Source organism: Oncorhynchus keta, chromosome 3 (genome assembly GCF_023373465.1).
Source record: "Oncorhynchus keta strain PuntledgeMale-10-30-2019 chromosome 3, Oket_V2, whole genome shotgun sequence".
Taxonomy (NCBI): domain Eukaryota; kingdom Metazoa; phylum Chordata; class Actinopteri; order Salmoniformes; family Salmonidae; genus Oncorhynchus; species Oncorhynchus keta.
Genome location: NC_068423.1, coordinates 11,099,313 through 11,119,793, shown reverse-complemented (window position 1 = coordinate 11,119,793; position 20,481 = coordinate 11,099,313). Strand labels below are relative to the sequence as shown.

At 39.2% G+C, this 20,481-nt stretch overlaps 1 protein-coding gene across 1 annotated transcript in view; it reads left to right on the top strand.

The window, feature by feature from the left end:
• Positions 1-10,150: 10,150 nt before the first annotated feature.
• LOC118363320 (SH3 and multiple ankyrin repeat domains protein 2-like) overlaps positions 10,151-20,481 on the top strand; it is a 60,163-nt gene continuing 49,832 nt past the window's right edge. The window contains 1 exon segment of the mRNA XM_052485819.1: positions 10,151-10,668. The gene's annotated coding sequence lies outside the window, so the exon portion shown is untranslated.

Below are 20,481 nucleotides of genomic sequence, written 5' to 3'. Positions count from 1 at the left end.
CACATAACTTGATCAACATATTAATAGAGTGGAAAAACGTAGGATTACTGAAGTCAAACGTCCTATATGCTCTGTTGCTTAAGTGCCATCAATTAAAGGCCTTGAGACAGCAATCCTCAGATGTATCCTTTTAACGAGCGTTCGACTGTTGTTTACTGTAAGTGGCGTAACAGCCTGCCAGAGCAACACTCAATAAGATGGTGCAACACAACAAAATAGCTGTTCCACCTGACTCTGCAATCCTTTCATATTACATAGGACAGCTCCTAGAGCAGGGGTAGGCAACTAGATTCAACCGTGGACAGAAACTAATAATAATCATTTGTACACTGCAAATTGACCATAAGCCCAAAAATAGATTGTATTGGAAAATAACTATCATGGCATACCTTGATTACATTGAGACATGATCACATATTTTTTTTATTTAAACTTGGGAACAGTTTAAACTTTTTTTGTGTGAATTCCTGGTGATTTTAGTATTTTTAATTTTTTTACCAAACACTGAAAACAATTTTGTGGGACCGTTTTGGCCCACGGGTTGCCTGTTGCAAACCCCTAGATGTAGACTAGAAGACAAGCCAGCAAAGCTGGAGCTGGTCAAATGATTCCACTGTAATAACAGCCTTGAAAAACTAGTCCAACACAGAGTCAGATGAAGAGAAATCATCAGTGACCGATACTCCATCCCTCAGAAGTGCCTAATAGTCAGGAAGTACAGAAATGTCCGTCTCCAAAACAAATCGCGCTACAATAATGAGTTACAGAACAAACCTCAACAAGACCCGACAGTCACTTCTTCTCACACTTCTAATCTCAGGCATCATCATAGTCCCACTGTTGTCAGCCATATCTGACAGCGTTTATTAGGATCTTGTATATGCTTCTGAAACTCACAAATGCAACCAGAACCCTTTGGAATATATATTACAGGAATACATATTACAGGAATACATATTACAGGAATACATACAGGAATACATACAGGAATACATACAGGAATACATAGTATTCTTTTTCTGCAGTCAAATGACCAAATCACCCTCTTGTGGCCTCATGGGTGGACTGTTATTCATATTTTTCATGATTAATAAACGCATGTTTTACACAGCCAAATAATACAGTGTTTCTATATCAAATGATTTAGTTATATTTCATTCTTCTGTGATGTATAAAAAGGGTAATATTGGGATGCAAACTCAAAATGGAATACATTTCAACTCTATATCTGACATGATACAGGTGTGAGGTGTATACTTTTTTTTTTCAAAGTAGATTGGTTTAAAACTACCAAGAAACACTCTGTGTGCCCCGGATTTAGCCCACTGCAGTAAAAGATTATTAAGTGAGTCTGTCAGTCAGATACTGTGGAATATTGGGCCATGATGATCCATAATCAAAATGACCCAGAGAAGTGTTCTTTCCTTTCTCTCAACCTGAGGGAGTTTTTTAAAATGCTGTTATTGTCCTGCTTTTCTAGGGCTTCAGGCCACAGGTCTTTAGTGAAGAGCTCTGAGACGAGATCTGAAAAGCAAAACGTGCCCTTGGAATATGCACGTCATAATGGGTACACAGGGATGAACTGTTGCGTAGACAGATATTTTTCCATTGACCCTCTGTGTTCCTTTCATTTCTCTGTGGATGTGAAACAGTAGGATCACCACAGAACCAAAATCTGTGAACTGATGACTAATCGGGCATAGAGAAATAGACTAAATTCAAAACTAGTTCGGGAAGAATTCATTGTAGTCAGATAACCAGGTCATTCCACCGACTCACAGTGCCTTTTGAGAGGTGTAAACTTGGTTTAAAAAAAAAAACCCAACACCAACAAAAACATTTAATTTCACCTAATTTGAAAATTCTGTCATAAAGAGCATATGTTCTACTTCATAAAAAAACATTTTGGGGATTAAGTGGGTTGAAAATCTTTCTCGAATTGATGCGAGTTGATGGAGGGACACATCAAAATGCTGAATTTTGGCACTACCAGGCTTTTATTCATATCCAAAATATGATTGATTGAATTCTCCATGTGGTCTATATTAAAGGGCACTTAATATATTGTAACAGGCTTTTAAAACTCAATATTGGTGCACAATTTCTACTTAAAATATCAAAGGGAGGCAAAGGCACTCTTTTTGTGGAACGACCCAACAATTACCATTTGTGCAATCTGCAAAATGCGGATGCAGAAGTGCAAGAAAGGTCAGCAAACAACAGATGATTCGACATTTGTAGAATGTAATAATGTCCCAAAACAGACCATGAAAGAAGAAACAAGACTTCCTGTGAACTTTTAACTGAAGTAATTTTTGGCTAAGGTTGACTTTTTCATCTATCTTTCATCTTTAATAAATCCATGATTGGGTCTGTGAGCTTTGCAACAGCAAAGTCTGATAGACTTTACACTAAAAGAGGAACACTTGTTATTGTCTTCTGTTACAGACAGGCCATAGATTTTGTTTGATGGCCGACCAGAGAGGCGGAGGAGATGTGGTTTCAATGTGATGATTAAAACAGACAGTAAATAGCTTTTAGCTTCCTGTGAGATTTTGAGTACTGTGTAGAAATAGCAATGTGTTCATAATGAAAGAGGAACCAGTGGCCAAACGCTACTGGTGTCAGGCCCTTTGTCCACTTCTACTGAAAAGTGTTAACCACTGCACTGCAGATAACCGGAATTAAGTGACTTATAGTTAGTGCCTGTTAGCAAGAGTTTCCTGTCATACAGTCTGTATGACTTATTACCCCAGTCTTTCTATGACATAGACTGACTAGTTGACATAGACTGACATAGACTGACCAGTTGACATAGACTGACCAGGTGAAAGCTATGATCCCTTATTGATGTCTATCTGCTAAATCCACCTCGATCAATGTGTAGATTCATTTCATTTAACCTTTATTTCACTAGGCAAGTCAGTTGAGAAAAAATTCTTATTTACAATGACAGCCTACCCCAGCCAAACCCTACGCTGGGCCAATTGTGCACTGCCCTATGGGACTCCCAATCACGGCCGGTTGTGATACAGCCTGGAATCAAACCAGGGTCTGTAGTGACACCTCTAGCACTGAGATGCAGTGCCTTAGACTTTTAAGCCTTGAGACACGGAGACGTGGAATTTTTCCTAGCCACTGTGCTTCTACATCTGCATTGCTTGCTGTTTGGCGTTTAAGGCTGGGTTTCTGTATAAGCACTTTGTGACTGCTGATGTAAAAAGGGCTTTATAATGTTTACATTTTTAATTTGATTGTGTATTCATAGGGTGAATGGGCAAGACAAAAGATGTAAGTGCCTTTTATAACGGGTTATGGTAGTAGTTGCCTGACGCACCAGTTTGAGTGTGTCAAGAACTGCAACGCAGAATGGTCCACCATCCAAAGGACATCCAGCCAACTTGACACAACTGTGGAGGTCAATTGGAGGTCAACATTGGCCAGCATCCCTGTGGAATTCTTTCGACACCTTGTAGAGTCCATGTCCTGACAAATTGAAGCTGTTCTAAGGGGATGCAACTCAATATTAAGATGTTCCTAATGTTTTCTACACTCAGTGCAGAGGTGAACGTTTTTTTTTTTTACCTAACACCACACAGCTGATCAAAGCGTGGTGATTAGTTTATTATTTGAATCAGCTGTGTAGTGCTAGGGCAAAAAAACAATCGACCGAGTTGGGGAAACCCTGATCAGTGTATTGGCCACAGGCAGCTTATCTTCTTTCAGTTACTAATAAACACCACTAGAGTTCACCACAGTGTTGTTTTTCACTAAATAAATTGTATGCTAAGCCCACATTCTTAGATAAACCAGATGGATTTGTGATTTGAGGTCAAAGTTGAGTGTAGCAATGATCTTTCTGGACTGATATCTTTTTTGCGCTCCTTTGTCACTGCAGAAATGCCCTTAAACCGTATGGTGGCAATTGCTTCCATTTTTGTAATTGTATTATATATTTTCCTTTATTATTTTCCACTAACCCTACCAGCCCTCCCCTAATTGGAGCAAAAATAATGAACAACAACACTTAGGCTTCTACTTCCAGCTTATACATATTATATATGGACACAATCTATTTTACAATAGTTGTATTTTGTTTGTTTTTAATCCTATCCTCCTGCTACACTCAACCACTCCCATCTATTTCTGAAGATTTCTATTTGCCACGTATTTTTAACTGTGCTCTTTCACAGAAATTCCGGACCTATATACATTTTACGGACACTGTATATTTGACATCTTGTCTTGTTATTATCTCCACTCAACTTCTAACCATTCTATCTCTGAACAACATCTGTATTGGATTTCTATTAGCCATATTTTTTTCAACTGTGCTGTGATGTTTCACAAAAGTTCTGAAACTTTCTATTCTCATAGTTTCTACAGATTGTAAACTAAATACAATTTATTATTATATTATTGATCGATTGACTATGACTTTTCATAGCTGCAGGTAAATGTTGCAATTATTCAGCCATTCCTGGACCTGCAACCAAAAACAAGCTACATATGGACAGTACCAAAACAAATAATCTAATGATTGTCTCTTCGCAAGAAAATCTGCAGAGATGGGATTGTTGTTTCTCCCATATATATATAACTGTGGAAAGGCCACCAGAGGGCAGGCTGGGCTCACGCATAGTAGCCCAACCAGGCATGTGAGTCAATGTGACCAGGGGCAATTAAGCACAGCTTACGGTACTAATGACATATTCTCTTTTCCCTACAAGAGGGGGGGATTAAGATAAACTATCTCTGGAGAATGGCCACCAAGAGAGAGGAGCTGTCCCCGAAGAACCATTAAGACGGTGACAAACCTGTGATTTGTGTTATAGTTTAAAGATAATCGTCTTGTGTTCCTGTTTTCATCTGAAGAAGAAGTGTGTTTTTCCTTGAGAGAGTCTCATTGATTGTGTTGGAGTGTTTGTATTGACAGAAATCCCTCAATAGAGAACTGTGTTCAATCAAGAAGACCTACTCCTGACTCGTTTATTCCACCTTTACGCTTTAGATTGACACCAAATTACTTGGTCCGCTCACATAACATTCTATTTTTAATTGTATTTTTATATAACCTTAATTTACAATGACGGCCTACTGGTTGCAAGAATTTTGTATAATGATGTAAATTTAAATATGTGAAGTTTTGAATCCAGCGTTATTTTCTGTATCATTTAAAGAACAATGTGGCATGGAATCGATACATGGAATCTCTTCACAACTATTTTGCAATTCATATGGAACAGCTGTGATTTTTTTCTGGTCCTTAAATAAAACAGGTATTTTTAAAAATGTATTACAATTTTCTTTAAACAATTTTGGTCTTTAATGCTGGGCCGACAGACAAGTTCCTTACTTTTTCCCCATTTCACTTGCCTCTTCCATTTCTGCGGTAATGCTGCAATTAGGTAGTTGTAATTTTGTGTAGAGCAGACATTTCCATATATATTTTTGTTAGCTGCATGTGTGACATAACTCCACCAGTCCTATTTATGATATTATTTACAAAGATTATACCTTTTTTAAGCCTTTATTTTTTTTTTTTTTTTATCAATTAGTATATCTGCGTTTAACCACAATATTTGTATTGTGTATTGTTGTATTATTTGTTCTGTCTATTCTGGTGGATTAAACTGAAATTGCAACCAACTTTCTATTGCTTAAAAATAGCGATATTTTTTAGATCATTTTCAAATAACGAAAAGTGAGGTAGTAATCTGAATAAAGGTAAAAATGGCATTCTTGAACAGGGGGTGAGCCATTCTTCATTTGTTAGAGAACCAGTCGGATTTAAGTCTAACTTTTGTATGACTGATGTCTTTAGTGAGAGGTCTAATGCTTTAATATTTAATCATTTCTGCCCTCCGAATTCATATTCATTTTGTCTGGCTTGCCGTTCCAAATAAAATGGAATATCTTTTGCTCATATAATAAAATAAAAAACAGGTCGCTAGGTGTCACGCCTGCTCCCGCTCTCCCTCCCTGGTGCCCGAGGGCGCCAGGCTGCCCAGCACTACGGACTCCTGCCACCATCATTACGCACACCTGCTTCCCTGGTCACGCGCATCAGCAATTCATTAGACTTACCTGGACTCAATCACCTGTGTTATTACCTCCCCTATATCTGACTGTTCCCCAGCTCTGTTCCCGGATTCAGCATTAATTGTTGTCATGTCGTTTTGTTCGCCCTGTTCTGATGCTGTTCCTGTACTGTCACTTGTCCGTTCATTAAATGTTCACTCCCTGTACCTGCTTCTCATCTCCAGCGTCGGTTCTTACAGCTAGGTGTAGGGAAGGCCAAAAGCAAATAGGAAAACTGGGATATGACTAAAGACTTAATCAGGGTGATTTTTCCACAAATAGATCGGTATTTTCCTTTCCATGGTAGCAAGATCTATTTTTGCTAACTTTCTATTAAAATGTATTGTAGTGACATCATTTCTTTCTTTCGGGATATGTATACAGAGTATGTCCACGTCCACGTCAGACCATTTTATTGGTAAACTACACTGTAATGTAAAAGTTGTATTCTTTAGTGATCCAATACGTAATATAGTACACATCATAATTTGGTTGTAATCCAGAAAGGTTAGAAAAAGTATCTAGACCCTCTATGAGGCTGGGGAGGGATCCAAATTGTGTAAAAGGAAACATGAATCATCAGAGTACAATGACACCTTTTTGTCTTTAGCCCTGGATTTCTAACTGATAAGAGAATTTTGTTCTCCAGGCACATAACCCAATTTAATTATATTACTCTTAGTCTGCGGACCAGGATTTGTAAGATCCTGGTCGAATGAAACAGACTGAGGCCCAGCTAAATAGTCAAAAAGGTTTATTCACGGGACCGTTCCAAAGTCAAGAATACAAAACAATTCATTTTATACTGACTTCTCACGCCCACACATACGCACAAACATACGCACACACATACACACAAACATACGCACACGCTGTCTGTCTCACTACCCAGCCGACAGAGATAGTGACCTTGTCCTTGAGACGTACTCCCCATTCTCTCCCAAATCTCTAGTCAGGTCGGCACAAAGCTCAGACAGTCTGTGTTTAAAATACCATAAAGACATATTGTTTTACCCTAATTCTGACTAGGACTACACATTTATTGATTATGATTTTATACATTCTAATCAATTCCATACAATTCTATGTTTCAGGGCAGAATATTCTAATCATTCAATTAATAGACAATTCTCACCTATCACTATCCCCTTGATATTGTTGTTGGATAAGATTTTGATAGCTAACATTTTGATGGTCCTTCTGTAGCTCAGTTGGTAGAGCATGGCGCTTGTAACGCCAGGGTAGTGGGTTCGATCCCGGGACCACCCATACGTAGAATGTATGCACACATGACTGTAAGTCGCTTTGGATAAAAGCGTCTGCTAAATGGCATATATTATTATTATATTATGGCCATATTAAATAGATATGCCGATAGTGGACAACCTTGTTTTTCTCCTCTTGGCAGTTTAATACTTTCTAAGAAGTCACCATTATTTACTATTTTACATCTAGGGTTACTATACATAACTTTAACCCATTTTATAAGAGATTCTCCCAAATTGAAATATTCTTTATTTCTTCATCAAAAGCCTTTTCAAAGTCAGCTATGAATACCAGGCCTGGTTTCCCAGGTTTTCATAGTGTTCTATTGTTTCCAGTACTAGTCTTATATTATCTCCAATGTATCAGCCATGTAAAAAAAAACTGTCTGAATTTGATGAATAATATCCAATAATACCTTTTCAATTCTATGCGCTACGCATTTTGCTTGATTGTTTTGCATCACACACTGCGATGTAAGGGGCCTCCATTTTTTGAAATGGACTGGATCTTTATATTTACCACTTGGATCCTTTTTCAGTAATAATGAAATCAGATATTTTTGTTGAGTATCTGATAATCTACATTTTTTTATAGGAGTGGTTAAAACATGCTAATAACAGTCCTCTGAGTATATCAACAAGGTTTGGTATACCTCCACTGGTATGTCATCCAGCCCTGGAGTTTTCCCAGACTTAAAGGTTTTGTTTGTATCAAGAGGTTCCTCCTCTGTAATTTGGCCTTTCTATACAGCTGTTAATTTGACATTATTATTAGAAAGAAATCCATGCAATTACATTTGGCTAGTGGAGATGGAGGAGACTGAATGAAAACATATGCTTAAAGTACTTTGCTTCCTCTTTCAAAATATAGTTTGGTGAATCAAGGGTGACTCCATTATTTGTAAAAAGTTATGTTGAGGATTTAAAGTAGAATTTGGTGCATTTTCCCCCATATTCTATTCAGTTCTCTTTCTTTTTATAATATATTACACATATATTACAGTTCCTCCATTTTGTTTTTCCGCTAACATATTCTGTGCCTCTATGGTACAGTTTTTATTGCTATCTATCTGTACTGTTAGACCTTCCATTTCCTTTGTTAATATGGAGTCTTTGGGCCTAAATTGCTTTTGTTTTAGAAATGAGTACTGAATTGCATGGCATCTAAAGGCACATTTAAAAGAGTCCCATACAATTAGGGGATCTGCTGTACCTACAGTTGATGTCGGAAGTTTACATACACTTAGGTTGGAGTCATTAAAACTCATTTTTCAACCACTCCACAAATTTCTTGTTAAAAAACTATAGTTTTGGCAAGCCCTGACCTCAATCCCATAGAAAATGTATGCGAGCAAGGGGGCCTACAAACCTGACTCAGTTACATTAGCTCTGTCAGGAGGACTGGGCCAAAATTCACCCAACTTATTGTGGGAAGCTTGTGGAAGGCTACCCAAAACGTTTGACCCAAGTTAAACAATTTAAAGGCAATGCTACCAAATACTAATTGAGTGTAAACATCTGACCCACTGGGAATGTGATGAAAGAAATAAAAGCTGAAATAAATCATTCTCTCTGCTATTATTCTGACATTTCACATTCTTAAAATAAAGTGGTGATCCTAACTGACCTAGGACAGGGAATGTTTACTAGGATTAAATGTCAGGAATTGTGAAAAACTGAGTTTAAATGTATTTGGCTAAGGTGTATGTAAACTTCCGAATTCAACTGTATGTTTTGATGGAAAAAGTCAGTTATAAATTATTCTGTCCTAGTTAAAAACAAGTTGTCATCCAACAGGCTTTGATTAAATTTCCATTATCCTCGCCCATGTGAAAATTCTACAAGGGTAATAATGTATATGCCAATTATTCTGTCCACTCTCAACACTTTTTAAAACTTTTGGTGCAAGTGAGAAAGATGTACGAAAGTAGTCAAGACGATTAGCTTGATTGAACCTCCGCCATGCATATCTCACTAGGTCATGGCCTTCGTTTGTAATGAATTGATAAATAGCCCAAATTGCTTTTATATTAGAACTTACTATGTATTCTCCCTGTGTAATGAAAGCAATTTTTTACATTTCTTTGCATGAGCTATATGTACAACAGTATATACTCTTTCTTTCATCCTAATCATTAAATCATTTTTCTCCTCTCCCTTTACACACACACACACACACACACACACACACACACACACACACACACACACACACACACACACACACACACACACACACACACACACACACACACACACACACACACACACACACACACACACACACACACACCACAGATATCCACACAATCCCTGCTCTCTCCTCTGCCTGCCCATGACCCACTTCTTCTCCTTCCCATTGGCATGCAAAGGGTTAACTCAGAAGGCAAGAGGAAAGCTTGTTTATCAGAATCAGAACATAGGACACAGTAAAACTAGATAGAGAGTGAATGTAGGACTGGAGTGTATTGTGTTAAATAGAACAGACACACCATCTCAGGCTCAGAGAACAGTGAAGCAGAGAGCCCTTATGAGGGCCCTTACCGTATATGTACTGAAACAGTACTACAGAGGCTGGAGACGGCAGGTTCAGTGGTAGATGTATACCGGAGGGGGGCATACTATCATGAGAGAAGAGAGAATGTATGTGAGAGAAGGTTGGATGCAGGGAGAGAGAATTGCAAAGGACAAGGAGAAGGAGAGGGAGGTAGAATATTGGGGGACAAGAGGAAATAAGAAAGTGTGTGTTTGTGAGAGAGAGCGAGAGGGGTAGGAGGAGAGGGAGAGAGAGGGATAGAAAGTCAGAATAGAGAGTAACAAGAGCAGCTAGAGTGAGTGAGTGAGTGGAAAATTGAGGTAAAGGGAGAGGGGGGAAAGTGAATGAGTGAGATCCACCTACCAGCTGTAGAGAGAGAGAGAGAGAAAGAGAGAAAGAGAGAGCAGGACTGTTTGAATGAGCCACATTGGAGAGGGAGAGTATAGGAGTGTGTGTGCGAGGGAGAGATGGAGACAGTGCTATAGAGGGGGTAGGGCAGGTGAAATTGTGTGTGTATGTGTGTGAGAGAGAGGTTGTCAGATCCCCCTCGAAGTAGAGGCTGCTGCTCAGTGCAGTTGCTCTGGGTCCCATTGATACTCATTTATATAGTGGGAAGAGCTGAAAATGTCATTTTGAATGGAGGGAAAAACATTTGCTATATTTTTACCTTTCCTTATTTGTCCTTCTGGATCTTTACTCATCTCCACTGGTCCTCCTTGCTCTCTTTGTGGGTGTATAAAGGAGGTCACTGCGGACACAAAGAAACAGAACACAGTCCAGTAAAAGGTATTTATGCTTCAGGTTTCTTTTTAGTTATATGCTGATGTATTGTCTTAAAGAATAATTGATAGAGTAACATGAGTACTATCATTAATCATAAGAGCCACGGGAATGTAGAGCAGGTTTTGGTGATTGGGGACCGACCGAGATAGGTGACAGGAGAAGTGTCAGGAAGGCGAAGGCACAGCGAGTAATAGGATAGGGGCGATGGTTTGATGACAGGGATCCACTGTGCAAGGTAAGGTAAGACGCCTAGAAGGAAGCTTGGATATACGCAAGAGGTTTGTGGCATAGTCTCAGCGATGCATGATTTGAACAGAGTGGGGTGTGAGCTGGAAAGGCGCTGTGTTCTTTAGAGAGTGAAGTGAGCACAGCGCTGGAGTCTGTTGAAAAAGCAGGGGGGGTGTACTACAGAGTGATGGTGGTGAAGAGGTCTAATATAATGTATAACGTTTTATGCATTATACAGAAAGTATTCACACCCATTGAATGAGATTCTGTGTCCCTTGCCTACACACAATACCCCATAATGTCAAAGAGGACTTATTACAAATTAATAAAAAATAAAAAGCTGAAATGTCTTGAGTCAATAAGTATTCAACCCCTTTGTTATGGCAAGACTAAATAAGTTCAGGAGTAAACATTTTCTTAACAAGTCACATTAGTTGAATGGACTAATAGTGGTTTTTTGAATGACTACCTCATGTCTGTACCCCACACATAGCCGAGCAGTGAATTTGAAGCACATATTCAACCACCAACACCAATGAGGTTTTCCAATGCTTCACAAAGAAGGGTACCTATTGGTAACTGGGTTAACATTTTAAAAGCAGATAATGAATATCTCTTTGAGCATGGTGAAGTAGTATTAGTCACACTTTGGATGGTGTATCAATCCGCCCAGTCACTACAAAGATACAGGCGTCCTTCCTAACTGAGTTGCCGGAGAAGAAGGAAACAGGGTTTCTCAGGGTTTCTCAGGGTTTTCACCATGATGCCAATGGTGATTTTAAAACAGTTACCGAGTTGAATGGCTGTAATAGGAGAAAACAGAGGATGGATCAACATCATTGTAGTTACTCCACAATACTAACCTAAATGACAAAGTGAAAAGAAGGAAGCCTGTACAGAATACAAATATTCTAAAACATACATCCTATTTGCAATAAGACAACAAAGTAAAACTGTGAAAAATGTGTCCTGAATAAAAAAAACATGTTTGGGGCAGATACAACACATCACTGAGTACAACACTTTATATTTTCAAGCATGGTGGTGGCTGCATCATGTTATGGGTATGCTTGTCAGTTTTGTGGATAAAAATAAACTGAAGAGAGCTAAGCAGAGGCAAAATCCTAGAGGAAAACCTGGTTCAGTCTGCTTTCCTAAAGACACTGGGAAACAAATTAACATTTCAGCAGGACAATAATCTAAAACACAATGCCAAATATACACTGGATTTTCTTACCAAGATTACATTGAATGTTTCTGAGTGGCCTAGTTACAGTTTTGTAACATTTTACTGCAGTGGGCTAAATTATGTTCACACAGAGTGATTCTTGGTAGTCTTAAACAAGTCAACTTTAAAATAGATATAGAGTTGAAATGTATTACATTTTGAGTTTGCATCCAATGTTACACTTTATATACAGAAGACTGAAATATAACAAAAATGTTTGACATGGAAACACCAGTTTAAAAAAAAAACTTTATTAATGATGAAATTATTAAAAATATCAATAAAGTTCCACCCATGAGGCCAAAGAGTGCTCTTTTGGCCATTGACTGCAGGAAAGGGCAACATCAGCTTGAAAATATATGGCAATCTAGCTATGATCAACAACCAACTTGACAGAGCTAGAAGAATTGTTTTAATAATTATGTCAATATTGTACTATCCAGGTGTGGAAAGCTCTTAGAGACTTACCCAGAAAGACTCACAGCTATAATCACTGCCAAAGGTTATTCTAACATGTATTGACTCAGGGGGTGTGAATACTTATGTAAATGAGATATTATTGTATTTTATTTTTAAAAAATTGCAAAAATGTACAAAAACATCTTTTCACTTTGTCATGGGTGAGATGGGTGAGTGAAAACCTATATTTAATCCACTTTGAATTCAGGCTGTAATACAACAAAATGTAGAATAAGTCAATGGGTATGAATACAAACGTCAAATATTGTACAATCCTGGTGAGGCAAGGTTCTAAGAGATTTACCCAGAAACTCTCACAGCTGTAAATGCCAGAGATGATTATAACATGTATTGGGGTGTGAATACTTATGGAAATTAGATATTTTTGTTTAAAATGTTCAATAGATTTCTAAATATGTTTTTCACTTTGTCATTATTGTAATATTATTTTATTATCCATATTGAATTCAGGCTGTAACACAATGTAGAATAAGTCAATGGGAATGAATACAAAGTTGGACAGTACAGGGATTACATGATCACCGGGGGTTCTTCAAAGCCAACACTCGTGTAATCGGGCATATCACTTAAAGGGATACTTCGGGATTTTGGCCCTTTATCTTCTTCCCCAGAGTCAGATGAACTCATGAGTATAATTTGCATGTACTGTATCTGCATTCAGTATGAAGGAAGATAGAGAAAGTTTTACAAGCCAATGCTAACTAGCATTAGTGCTATGACTGGAAGTCTATGTATCTACTAGCATGCTAGCAGTTACTATAGCCTTCCAGACCTTGCGCGAACACTAGTTAGCAATTGTGCTAACGCTTGTTAGAAACTTCCTTCAAACAGCACGCAGAGACATAAAAATGGTATTCATGAGTTCATTGGACTCCGAGGAAGTAAATAAAGGGCTTCATTGCCAAAATCCTGAAGTAGCAGTTTAAGAGTACATTAATATAACTCCATCACTGAATATCACTCTACAGATTTGTCAGGACTTACTTGTGCCTTGTATACCATGTATACCTGATTTCCATATAATTACTGTACAGTACGTAGCCAAACGCTTGTGGACAGTTAGTAGGTAAAACAGTTTAACAACTGAAATATTAAATAGTAGAAGTTTACAGTGTCTACATCTGATCCATTTAAATTGAGTTTTCTTAGTGTGAATAATTCCTTAATACGTACAGTAGTGCCCCACTTGGACCAGGGTTGGGAAATGGTTGAGTATGTACAAACTAGAACCGAAGAACGAGTAAGGTTGCAAAGCTACCGGTAATTTACCGCAATCCTCTTTAATTTTGTTCATCGATGGTAATTTAGGTCATTTATGCTTGAATAATTTTTTACAAATGTATTTATATTACATATATTTTTTTTTACATCTGTGACAATACTGTCCATTAATTTCTAGTGGATAAACCATGAGGTTCAAGCGAAAATAGCCTAATTAATGAAAAACTCTTCCAAATATTGACTTTTTCTTCACAACTGCAACAAGTTTGGCGCCAAAACATTTACAACAAAGACATATGGACATAGTCTAATGAAAAACGATATTTCATTTCATATTAAACACCAATGGTATTCGCTAAGTTGATGGTTTATATTTAGGATAATGTTTTACAGCTTCGTCATTCTATATATTATTTTTAAATGATTTAATTCAATTATTTAATATATTTTACATGTGATAATGCCACACAGAGGGCCAGAGATGAGAGATAATTAGACACCTGTGATAATCGGCGGTACCCAAGAATGCCACTAAATGTCATCTGATCAAATTCCCCCCAAGAATTTAAAGTTACCCAGATTCTGGTAGTTTACTGGTAAACTTAGACATTTTCCAGTAATATACCCTCCCTTTGCAACCCTACATCCTATGTACTACAATTTTGGAAAGGAAATATTGATCCAAGGGGTGCATAAACTATTAGAGTTATAAAATGTGTTGCATCTTGCTGTGGGAGTTCAGAGGGGTAGAATGAGGAAATGGAAAAGTGAGGAGAATCATCGCAGAACTCATCAACACCCAATTTGACACACTTCCTTTTCTGCTGCTTGTCAACAAAATAGATATCATTACCTGATCTCTCTATTCATGGGTTCAGGCTTTGCCGAGAGCACTAAGTAACAGTTTACTTGAAGACAGCCACACACCACTTTAGTTGTATCTCTGGGGTCATGGCCTGGCATAAAAACCAGTCATATTAGCTAGCCAAGTTGTGTGTGGCAGAGGTTGTTATAAGATGGGAATGTGCTATGCGTCAATGGTGTAAGACATGCACATGAGATTCAACTAAAGGAGACGTTGATTTTATAGATACAGAAAGTAATTGTCTATGCCTGCCTCTCTCTGGACGTAGTGTACATTATACCAGCCTTGCTGCAGACACTTATATTTTCTATGGGAAACTGGGAATTCATTTACAGAGAGGAGAAAATACACAGAAGTGCAGTTTAATTCCACAAAGACGGTGAAATTACTAACAAACCGTAATGAGTTCAAATGAACCGAAAGAAAATGGGGTTCATGGAGAGCACAACAATGAAAGAAAGTGTGAATGTAGACCACAATGCTCTTAGTCTTATTGGGCACTTTTCCACTTGACAGAACTGGGAAATGTCCCTTTGTACCCCTAATACCATTTCTGAATAAAGGAGAGCAATGGACAGGTCACTGTGTAGGAGATTTAACTCTGGTGTTTGCTGCAGTATCTCTCAAGGGTTTATTATGGAGAGTGGGGAAGACAAGAGGGAGACATGTTGACTATGTTTTTGTGGCAGCGAGACTCCTTACAAGGAATAAAGAGGGTGAATTCCGAGCTACTGCACAGTAAGATGCAGAATTTACATTACGATATTGCTTCATTCACTCCCATGGGGAAATCACAACTGGACTGCAGCAGATGGGACAAACATGCACACACACACACACACACACACACACACACACACACACACACACACACACACACACACACACACACACACACACACACACACACACACACACACACACACACACACACACACACACACACACACACACACACACACATAACTTGATCAACATATTAATAGAGTGGAAAAACGTAGGATTACTGAAGTCAAAAGTCCTATATGCTCTGTTGCTTAAGTGCCATCAATTAAAGGCCTTGAGACAGCAATCCTCAGATGTATCCTTTTAACGAGCGTTCGACTGTTGTTTACTGTAACTGGCGTAACAGCCTGCCAGAGCAACACTCAATAAGATGGTGGTGCAACACAACAAAATAGCTGTTCCTTCCATCTGACTCTGCAATCCTTTCATATTACATAGGACAGTCCCTAGAGTAAATATGTAGGCTAGTGGACAGGCCAGCAAAGCTGGAGCTGGTAAACTGCGACATAGCCATCATAATAGAGCACTGTAAAAGTTTTAAAAATTAAAACATCTAAATGTACATTGTCAGTTGCTCTTATATTCCAATAACAAAACCATAATGTAGGCTTCATGACATAATTATACTCTAGTAATTTCATTCCCCTTCTGCTGAAAAACCACAATTCCTAGCTAATGATTCCACTGTAATAACAGTCTCTAAGAACGAGTCCAACACAGAGCCAGATGAAGAGCAATCATCAGTGGCCGATACTCCATCCCTCAAATAAGTGCCTAATAGTCAGGAAGTACAGTCTCCAAAACTAATTGCACTACAGTAATGAGTTACAGAACAAACCTTAACAAGACCCGACATCATAGTCCCCAGTTGTCAGCCATAACTGACAACGTTTATTAGGATCTTGTATGCTTCTGTTCCTCACAATTGCAACCAGAACCATTTGTACTAACAGGCATACATATTAAGTGAGTGTCACTCAGATTACAGTGAAATTATTGGGCCTTTGAAATGACCCAGAGACAGGTTCTTCTCTTTCCTTTCTCTCAACCTGATATATATTCCCACTGGCCCTATGTTTTTCTGTCTTTCTGCTTGTGGTTGTGAAACAGTAAGATACCTGCAGCAGAGATCCCTTTCATGTTCAGTCGCTCTTTTCATGGCATTTTAATGCACTCGGTCAAACCGTGCCAGCCATGAGAGGAGGGAGCTGAGGAGAAAGTGTGCTGCCTCGTGTACATATTACGCTACTGTTTAAGGGTCATTCCACAGAAGTTGTGTAAATTGGAGGTAACTACTTTTTTTCTCCAAATGTATGACCTATTTTGCCAAAACTTTCAGCACACTTCTTACGACATACATTATGTCAGGTGGACAGACCTTGTGGACAGACAGTGGACAGACAGTGCATTCGGGAAAGTATTCAAACCCCTTCACTTATTCCACATTTTGTTCCGTTACAGCCTTATTATAAATTGATTAAATAGATTTGTCTCCTCATTAATCTACACACAATACCCCATAATGACAAAGCTAAAACAAGTTTTTTGATTTTTTGCAAATGTATTAAAAATAAAAAACTGAAATATCACATGTACATAAGTATTCAGACCCTATACTCAATACTTTGTTGAAGGACCTTTGGCAGCGATTACAGACTTGAGTATTTTTGGGTATGACGCTACAAGCTTGGCACACCTGTATTTGGGGAGTTTCTCCCATTCTTCTCTGCAGATCCTCTCAAGCTCTGTCAGGTTGGATGGGGAGTGTTGCTGCACAGCTATTTTTAGTCTCTACAGAGATGTTTGATTGGGTTCAAGTCCGGGCTCTAGCTGGGCCACTCAAGGACATTCAGACAGTTGTCCTGAAGCCACTCCTGTGTTGTTTTGGCTGTGTGCTTAGGATCGTTGTCCTGTTGGAACGTGAGCCTTTGCCCAAGTCTGAGGTCCTGAGCGCTATGGAGCAGGTTTTCATCAAGGATCTCTCTGTACTTTGCTCTGTTCATCTTTCCCTTGATCCTAACTAGTCTCCCAGTCCCTGCGACTGAAAAACATCCCCACAGCATGATGCTGCCACCACCATCCTTCAGCGCAGGCATGGTATTGGCAAGGTGATGTGCGGTGCCTGGTTTCCTCCAGACGTGACGCTTGTTCTTCAGGCCGAAGACTTCAATCTTGGTTTCATCAGACCAGAGAATCTTGTTTCTCTTGGTCTGAGAGTCCTTTAGGTGCTTTTGGCAAACTCCAAGTGGGCTGTCATGTGCCTTTTACTGAGGTGTGGCTTCTGTCTGGCCACTCTACCGTAAAGGCCTAATTGGTGGAGTGCTGCAGAAAAGGTTGTCTTTCTGGAAGTTTGTCCCCATCAGAGGAACTCTGGAGCTCTGTTAGAGTGACCATTGCCCTTCTCCCCCGATTGCTCAATTTGGCCGGATGGCCAGCTCTAGAACAAGTATAGGTGGTTCCAGACTTCTTCCATTTAAGAATGGTGGTGGCAACTGTGTTCTTGGGGACTTTCAATGCTGCAGAAATGTTTTGCTACTCTGTGCGACACAATCCTGTCGCACAGAGTATGCTTGGGGTCATTGTCCATTTGGATGACCCATTTGCGATGAGCTTTAACTTCCTGACTGATGTCTTGATGTTGCTTCAATATATCCACATAATTTTCCTTCTTCATGAAGCCATCTATTTTGTGAAGTGCAGAGGGATTTACACAGAAACTCTCACAGCTGTAAATGTCAAAGATGATTCTGACATGTATTGGGGTGTGAATACTTAAGGAAATTAGATATTTCTGTTTAAAATGTTCAATACATTTCCAAAGATGTTTTCACTTTGTCATTATGGGCTCATTATGGAGTATTGTAGGGTAGATATTGTTATATTATTTTATTATCCATTTTGAATTCAGGTTGTAACACAACAAAATGTGGAATAAGTCAAGGGGTATGAATACTTTCTGAAGGCACTGTAAGTGTATTGACAACGTCGTCCCCACAATGACCGCACATACCAGAAGCCGGGATTTACAACATTAACAATGTCTACACTGTATTTTTGATCAATTTGACGTTATTTCAATGGACAAAAAAATGGCTTTTCTTTCAAAAACAAGGACATTTCTAAGTGACCCCAAACTTTTGAATGATAGTGTACGTCCAAGCAAACATATTTTAGTCCCAAAACCGTATATTAGATGTTATATTGTGACACTTTTTAAAAATACATAATTTACTGACTTGCTCACTCATTTTCTCCAAAATGTTTGCAGACAGACTACTCCATTTGGCCATGCTGGGGAGGGGTGCTTTCCCATCACCTGGTGATATTTGTAGGGATACGGCTTAAGGCAGATATTCTATAGTCTTTTAATGTGTGTGATTCGGTAGTGACATCAGAAGGTGGGAACACCTTTTTTTAAAAGATGTTTTAAAATGAACAGACCTACTATTTAGATCAGTACATGTCAATGTTATAAATGAACAACTCAAGATGTTCTATTAAAATAATACTGTTAAAAAATTACTAAAATAATGAATTGCTTTATTTTCAAACATGAAGTTTAGGAGTCAGGGTTTGGGACAGCCACCTCACATTGGAAATAGGTGTTAAAACAATGAATTGGTACTATATTAATTTAACAGCATATTTGTTATTGCCTTGAATCCCCCATATACTGCCCTCCCCCCACCCATAATCTCTGGGGCTTTCCATTTGGAAAGCCCCAGAGATTGAGTCATTAATCTAAATTCTTGAGGAAACATTTGATGACGGGATTGTGTTGGTAATAAGATCTGCAGAAGTCTAACTCATACAGAGTCTGCAGTCTGCACAATGTTACTATACTGAACAAAAATATAAACGCAATCATGAATGGGCCTGGGAGGGCATAGGCCCAACTAATTGGGAGCCAGGCCTACCCACTGGGGAGCCAGTCCCAGCCAATCAGAATGAGTTCTTCCCCACAAAAGGGCTTATTACAGACAGAAATACTCCTCAGTTTCAACAGCTGGTGGCTGGTCTCAGACGATCCCGCAGGTGAAGAAGCCGGATGTGGAGGTCCTGGGCTGGCGTGGTTACATATGGTCTGTGGTTGTGAAGCTGGGTGGACGTACTGCCAAGTTCTCTAAAAGGACTTTGGAGGCGGCTTATGGTTGTGAAATTAGCATTCAATTATCTGGTAACAGCTCTGGTGGACATTCCTGCAGTTGCACGCTCCCTCAAAACTTGAGATATCTGTGGCATTGTGTTTTGTTTTAGTAGCTACTATCTTGTATCATCGCTACAACTCCCGTACTGGCTCGGGAGAGACTAAGGTTGAAAGTAATGCGTACTCCGATACACAACCCAACCAAGCCGCACTGCTTCTTAACACAGCACACATCCAACCCGGAAGCCAGCCGCACCAATGTGTCGGAGGAAACACCGTGAACCTGGCATCCTTGGTTAGCGTGCACTGCGCCCGGCCCACCACAGGAGTCGCTGGTGCGCGATGAGACAAGGATATCCCTACCGGCCAAGCCCTCCCTAACCCGGACGACGCTAAGCCAATTGTGCGTCGCCCCACGGACCTCCCAGTCGCGGCCGGTTACGACAGAGCCTGGGCGCGAACCCAGGGTCTCTGATGGATTATCTTGGCAAAGGAGAAATGTTCATTTACAGGGATGTAAACTGAGAAATAAGCTTTTTGTACATATGGAAAATGTCTGGGATCTTTTATTTCAGCTTATGAAACATGGGACCAACACTTTAGCAAGATTTGTACCATGCGTCTTATTCAAAAGTTAATTGTAAATGCAATACATTTATCAGCTTGAAAACCAAAGAATTACATTCCGGTAGAAAGGGTGCTTTCAAAAATAGCATTGGGGACATTAGAGCTAAAATGTGCTCTGCACAGTAGGCTCCCCACCCTCCCCACCAAGTATAGCCTATCCCAGGCAGGCAAGGCCCTCAACACACATTCCACCTGACCCATTTACACCCAGGCTGGTGGGGAAAGAGAGCCCAC